A 7,289-nucleotide genomic window follows, 5' to 3' on the forward strand; every position below is an offset into this window, starting at 1 on the left:
AAGAAAGAAAGAAAGAAAGAAAGAAAGAAAGAAAGAAAGAAAGAAAGAAAGAAAGAAAAATCAATAGCTTCTCAGTACACTAAGCGCTTCCCTGGCAAGCGCAAGGGCCTTAGTTCAATCCCTGGTTTTGCCAAAAAAAAAAAAAAAAAAAAAAAAAAAAAGAAATACTTAATAATCTAACAAAGGAAGTAAAATATCTACACAATAAAATTTTAAATATTCTGAAAAAAGAGATCAAAGAGGATTTCAGAAATGGAAAGATACTCTTTGTAGCCAGCATTTTGAAAATGACCATACTCCCAAAATTGTTCTACAGATTCAATCCAATCCTGTTTAAAATCTCAGTATACCCTACAGATCTAGAGAAAACACTCCTAAAATTCATCTGGAACCAAAGGAGGCCCAGAATAGCAAAAGCAATCCTGGCAACAAAGGCAAAGCAGGAGGCATCACAATCCCTGACTTGAAATTATCCTGCAAAGCTACTGTGATAAAATCAGCATGGTACCAGCAAGAAACAGACTTGACAAATGGAACACCTTAGAAGATGTAGACACAACTACAAACACACTCAGCCACCCCGTCTTTGACAAAGTGGGCAAATATGCTCACTATAAGAAAGACAGCTTTTATAAATGGGGCTGGAAAAACTGGCTCTGTACATGCTGAAGACTAATACTAGATGCATGTCTACCATTGTGCACTTAACTAAAGTCTAAATGGATCAAATACTTAGACATTAAAACATACATTAATTCTACGGTAAGAAAAAGTAGATAGAAATCTTGAAGACATTGGAGTAGGCAGAGACTTCATGAACAAAACCCAGACTGTAAGGGAAATATACGAGGAATCAACAACTAACTGGGTTCTCATCTTTTTGAAAAATTGAAATCATCAACAGAGTGAAAAAAAAAAAGCAAAAATTTAACCAACTGTCCCTGAGACAAAGGGCATCTATCTAGAACATATGAAGAATTGTTAAAAATCAGACCCCCAAAATTCAAAGACCTAATCCAAAAATGGGCATCTGAGATGACTATTCACTTCTCAGATGAGGAAATAAAAATGTCATATAAATATATGAAAAAATATTCAACATCATTGGTCATTCAAGAAATGCAAATTAAAACAACACTGAGGGGCTGGGAAGATGACTCAGCAGAATAAGCACTTCCCTGGCCTGAGTTCAATCCCTGGTTCTGAAAAAAAAAAAAAAAACACTGAGATTCCATCTCACCCCAGAAAGAATGGCTAATGTCAAGAAGTCAACCAAAAACAAAATTCTGGAGTGGCTGTAGGGAAAATGGAACCCTTCTCCACTGTTGGTGGGAATGCAGGATGGTACAACCCTATGGAAACCAGTATGGAGACTCCTCAAAAACTCAAATTAGATTTCTCATTTGACCCATCTATTCCCCTCCTGTGTGTTTTTTCAGAACTGAAAACATCATATCACAGCGATGTACGTGTGCCCATGTTTACAGCAGTGCAATTTGTCATAGCTAAATCTTGGAAACAGCCCGAACCCATCAACTGAGGAATGGATAAAAAGATGTGGTGTTTTCATACAATGGAGTATTACTCAGCTATAAAAATGATAAATTCAAGGCTTTTATAGGTAAATGGGCACAACTAGAGACCATATTTATAAGTGAAATAAATCAGAACTGCATGCGTAAACATCATATTGTCTTGCTAGTGTAAGAATGTGAAAGAGTAAATAAAATCTTTTAAAAGGCGCAACAGATACTGTGAAAAGGAAAACAAAACTATTCAAAGGAAAGGAACAACTGGGAAGAAAGAAAGGAGAAAAGAAAAGGCAGGGGAAAATATATATTTATATTTATATACGAAAGATAGCTTGGATAAATATACTGCTCATTTCTACTGATCTATTGCAAGGAACCGTTAATGCTTGATTTTTTTTCTTTCGAATTTTTTTGACCAGTTTTGCATGCTTATATCTGATAATCTGAACAACTAATTTGAAGACAACAATATGCAATGTAACAACCGTTGTGGAATCCCTATCACTTTGGCCCAAAGCATCTGAGCGCCAAATCTGAGAGCTGTAATCTGAGCCCTGTGCAACTCATGGAAAGTTGTGCAAGGAGAAGACCAAAGGGGGAGGGGCTGTGAGAGACCCCCAGAGCAGGAGCGCAGCACAGGGACTTCTGGCCACAGAGCCAAGGAGGTTCTGGCCTGTCTCAGCACACAGCTGGGTTCCAGGGCTTCACAACCCCAGGGCCTCTGTGACTTCTCATAAATCTACTTCTCTGTGAATGACTGCTTTGGTCATAAATTTTTATGTTTTGTTGTTGTGGTTGTCACGAGTGAGAAAAACTCAAGCTATGGAGGGAAAAGGGAACGGAAGGGCAGCTGTACCACACGGCCCCTGAGTGACCACGACCCCAGCCTTCCCTCTGCACTTTCTGTTCCGGTCCGCAAACCAGCTGGCCTCCAACAGCCCCCAGCTGTGGCGACTGCAGTTTGCAGACATCCCAGGGAGAGGATCCCTGAAGCCAGATTGCAATTGAGCTGCACACTCACCCTGGCCATGTCCAGTTATGGTCAGGGGAGCAGGACACCCAGCATTGTTCTAGAAGCTTCCCAGAAGGGATAGTGTGGGCTGATGGAGTCTCAGCAGTCCTCTCCACCCAGCCTCTCCATCCTCAGCTCTTCTTTCTACCCCTGGCCTGCACCTCTTCAGAATGGGTTCCCTCCTCCACTCTGGGGCTAAGCTATGATGACTTTCAATGCTGACAGCTATCTAGTTCAGCCAGATCTCTAGTCAGAGCTAACGTGCAGGGCCACTCCCTGTCCACTTTGACCAGCTGCAGAGGGCCAGATGCACAGACTATTACCAAGTACTGTGGCTAAGCCCCATACACTGTGACAGTGTTGAGGGATAGGAGGCCAGTAAGAGATAATTATGTCGGAGGGGATCCATTCACATAAATGGATTAGCGCCTTTCTTGAGGAGGGATTGCTTCTCTTAGTAGTAGGTTGGGTCTTCTGGAAATGCACTAGAGGGTGGAGAGCAGGTTGTCATAAAACAAGACCACCCTTGCTATTTTCCTACTCTGCAGAAGTTCACTTGCCAGGCTGGCTTATGCTCCAGCTGTGTGATGCCCTTTGCCAGGTGAATCTGATGCAGCATAAAGCCTTCTTCCAAAGCAGCTTCCCCACCTTGGACATTTCAGCCTCTACAAGCACAGACTGAGGCAAATCTATTTTCTTTAAAAAGTACTTGACCCCAGGTATTCTGTTATCGCAACACATAAGTCACTGACTACACTTCCAAAGGCGGATGTGGAGATGAGGGCCAGCAGGTGACTCTGCATGAATTTTTCCAACCTTTTACCCCTCTATGAGACAGGTCAGAGGAAGACACTGAGGCTCAGAAAGACAAGGCGGCTTCCCCTGTATCACAGTACTGAGGGGCAGAGCTGGGCTTCAAATTCAAGAGCAAACGCTGGGCTGTTCTCTGAGACGAGACTTCTTGCAAGGATCATGTCATTTCCATGGGCAGATTCAGGGGGCAGGGCCTCCCCTGAGATAGAATGCAGTCATCTTCCCTAGCAGCCCCAGGGACACAGCCCTCTGGTAGGAATCCGAGGCTTCTAATGAGAAAGGCAATAAAGATAACCTGGCAGGGTCAGGAAGTGGGTTTGAAACGCCTAACCTTGACGTTTTATTCTCATAAACAGCTAACGATATTACTTCGTGCTGACAGGTAGAATATCTATCTATCTATCTATCTATCTATCTATCTATCTATCTATCTATCTATCTATCTATCATCTATCTATTTATTTATATATTTTTTAAAAGGATACTTTTCTGCACTCCTAAAAAAAACCCAAAAAACAAAAGTGGCATCACCAATGGAGCCGCCAAGCACCCATATCCATGCAGTTCTCACTTTCTGCCAGCAGATGGGGCAAGGTGCCTCTTTGTGCAAGGTGGAGGACTCTGGACAACCGCTAAACCAGGTGAACAAGGACACCTGGCCAGCCTGACGTTGCAGGACTGAGGCTGCAAGTGTTCTTTCGGATGATTGTAGATACAGTGAGGCCCGCAGGGAGACATGATAACTCCTGCCAAAAGGTGCTGGGAAATGAGAAAAGGAGAGAATCCTTGGGTAAAAACCAACCTGATCCAGCAATAACAAGGGTCAGAGGATGCAAGAACTGGAGAGGGGGACCTCATACGCAAGACGGCGTCTTTGATAGCCCAACACAGCAACAGCGCTGCGCCGCGCGCGCCGGCTCCAAACGCCACCGTTCCGCTGTGCGGCCAGGGGGCGCTGTTCTTGCTCGGAGCAGAGCAGCCCCGCTGTGTGGACAGAGCTGGGGAGGTGGGCAGGAGCGGCCCAGCAAGGCCAGGGACAGTTCCCCGTAGGGTCAGCAGGCTGCTAGCACGCGAGTGTCGGCTTGTGACGTCTGCTACGCCCCGATTGCTCCGGACGCCCCCAAGGAGGGAGCAGGTGACAGATCATTCTGCGCCTGTCAAAACAGCTGCTCCTTTCAACGAAGAAAGAAGGAATTTCTAACATCCTCCCCGGTGCTTATGTTCTAGATCACGGGGCAAAAATGTTGGCCTTTCCAGTTACACACACACACACACACACACACACACACACACCCCTGTGCTTCTGAATCAAAATTCAATGCGACACCGCCAAGGGTGAAGTGTGCTATATACACATTTAAAAACATGATATGAAAGCTGTATTGCAAGGGCCGGCTAAATAGCTCAGGGGGTTAAAGCCCCTGCAAGCAGGCACAGGAGCTGGGGGGGTTGACCTCCGGGCCTGCCGTGCCCCCAGGGGCGCTGAGACTGGAAGTGGTGGCAAGTGCCTGTAATCCCAGAACTTGGGAGTCTGTAAAGAGGAGAAGTACTTCGAGTCCGATCTAGTGATGAGACCCTGAACACCCTGTAGACCTTTCCCTAAAATACAGAGAGAAAAAAAAAAGTTGTATTGCAGACAGTGACAAGGGACTCTGTTTTCTGAAGGAATCACATCGCTCTGCTGAGGATGACAGGATGGACACCCAATGGCTAAATACACAACTCCGATTTGTAAATGTATGTCTCAAAGTAGTTTTTCAAACTACATGTAGGCTAGGTGTGTTAGTAACTCTCGTGGCTGGGGCAGAGCAGCAGACACAACGAAAAGGAGTATTTTCACCCATGGTTTTAATCTATAGTCAGCAAACAGGAGGGGCTCAGGGCTGAGGGGTATGACAGAGGGAAACATGTGAACCCAGGGCAGCCAGAAAGCAGCGAGAGAGAGACAGAGAGCCAGAGAGACAGAGAGACAGAGAGACACACATAGAGACAAAGAGAGTGAGACAGAGAGAGAGACAGACAGAGACAGAGACAGAAACAGACACAGGAGAGAAAGAAAAAGAGAAACAGTGATAGAGGAGTTGGGGACAGGAATACACCCTTTCACATCATGCCCCCAATAACCCACCTCTTCCCCTCCTAAAAGCAAATCAACTACAAAGCTCATCACTGATTGAGTCAGTTGTTGAATACAGTGCCGCAATAGCCAGTCACCTTTCAGCGCACGAGACTTTTGGGGGTCATTGAAACCATAGCACTGGAGTTAAACACACACATAAATATATTGCACATAATAAGAGCCAGATTTTCTTACCATAGGAGGAAAAAATATAAACAAGGAAAGCAAGAAGGTTAAAAAGAATCCCAAGAAATGAGACTGGAGTGAGAGGTATCAGTATGTCTCAGGATTTTAAATACAGAAACACCAAAAGATTGTGTGTGTGTGTGTGTGTGTGTGTGTGTGTGTGTGTGTACACAAAGGAGGCCTAGAACCTGAGACCCCAGTAAAAATGAACACATCTCTTTGACTTTTAAATATCATTCTCTAATAAAAGGAACCAAGGTCCCCTGGATCTGTTGTTGTTTCCAGGGATGTGGCAAGGAACACATAAAAAAGCTGCGCCTGAGGCATCTTGAGGTGCCAGAACATAATAAATAGTAAGGGAAAAGGGAATAGTGAGACAGGAGAATGGAACCACATGAAAGCCCAAAGGCAGGGACCTCAAAGAGCTTCTGTCACAGTAATACTGCGCATGAGGTCCACCAGCAGGAGCTGGTGTAGTGGGAGGAACCATCCTCCCACTATTAGGAAAGATGCACTAATATCCAAGTCCTAACTCCTAGGACCTATGAATGTGACCCTATTTGTAAAATGGAAGTCACCATGGATGACAATGGGCCTTGAGTCCAACAAGAAATGTCCTTATAAGGACAGGAGAGGACAGAGACACATCACAGGGAGGAGGCCATGTATGGACAGGTGTACATCTGGAGGTGAAGGAGCTGAAATCCAGCGAGTGCCACACACTTCACACGGCACTTTCAGGGACTTGGATTAGACTCCCCCTCAGAGATTTCAGAAGGAGCCCACCCTGGAGCACTGGATTCCAGACACTCGCCTCTTAAAACTGTGAAGGAATGAACTGTTGTTCTATGTCACCCAATGTTGGGTACTTTGTTCATGGAAGCCCTAGGAAAACCAGACAGTGAATTTTATGGCTGGAAACTTAAGTGCAAAAATGGTTATCTGTCTAACCTCAATCTCTCTCTCTCTCTCTCTCTCTCTCTCTCTCTCTCTCTCTTTTTTGTGGCAGAACCAGGGATTGAACTCAGACCCTCGTGCTTGCCACGGAAGCGCTTATTCTACTGAGCCATCTCCCCGGCCCTAACCTCAATGTCTCTCCTCAAATATTTTTTAATTACAAAAGAGAAAAAATAGGAAATTTACCAAAGTGACACCTGCTGGACATCACTAGGTGATACATATGTAAAGTGTGCCTAAAGCAAGTCACATGGAGAGAAAACATTCTCTTGGGCTTTCACAGAGAGCAAATTGGTGAAGCAATGGCTGTGACTAATCCACATGGCTGACAATGACAAAGAATCTACAAACTGTGGTACAGGGTTTCCGGATAAATCCTGAGGGGATTTGAATGACCTTATCAGATACAAAAGTTACATCTCTTGTTATACAGGTCTTGCTTTATCTTGGTCTTAACCATCCAGCAGAAAAGTATAAAAACAAGGTATAAAAGGTAAAGCCATATTAATATGCTGAGCTGTAAAGGACTCAAGTCAACAACTTCTGCCATTGCCAGTCTTACGGATAACCCACTACTATTACGGACTACTGGACCATTTTAGATTATTTTGCTGAATTCACACACCTAGTATATTTAAATTTTTTTTATTTATTTGAGAGAGAGAGAGAG

General features: G+C 44.4%; 1 protein-coding gene across 1 annotated transcript in view; it reads right to left on the minus strand.

Annotated features, from left to right (window-relative positions):
- Rell1 (RELT like 1) overlaps positions 1-7,289 on the minus strand; it is an 80,434-nt gene that overhangs the window by 9,171 nt on the left and 63,974 nt on the right. The window contains exon 8 of the transcript XR_002818365.1: positions 4,619-4,652. The gene's annotated coding sequence lies outside the window, so the exon portion shown is untranslated. The remainder of the gene's footprint in view (positions 1-4,618; positions 4,653-7,289) is intronic.

Source organism: Octodon degus, unplaced genomic scaffold, assembly GCF_000260255.1.
Source record: "Octodon degus isolate 3935 unplaced genomic scaffold, OctDeg1.0 scaffold00158, whole genome shotgun sequence".
Classification (NCBI taxonomy): domain Eukaryota; kingdom Metazoa; phylum Chordata; class Mammalia; order Rodentia; family Octodontidae; genus Octodon; species Octodon degus.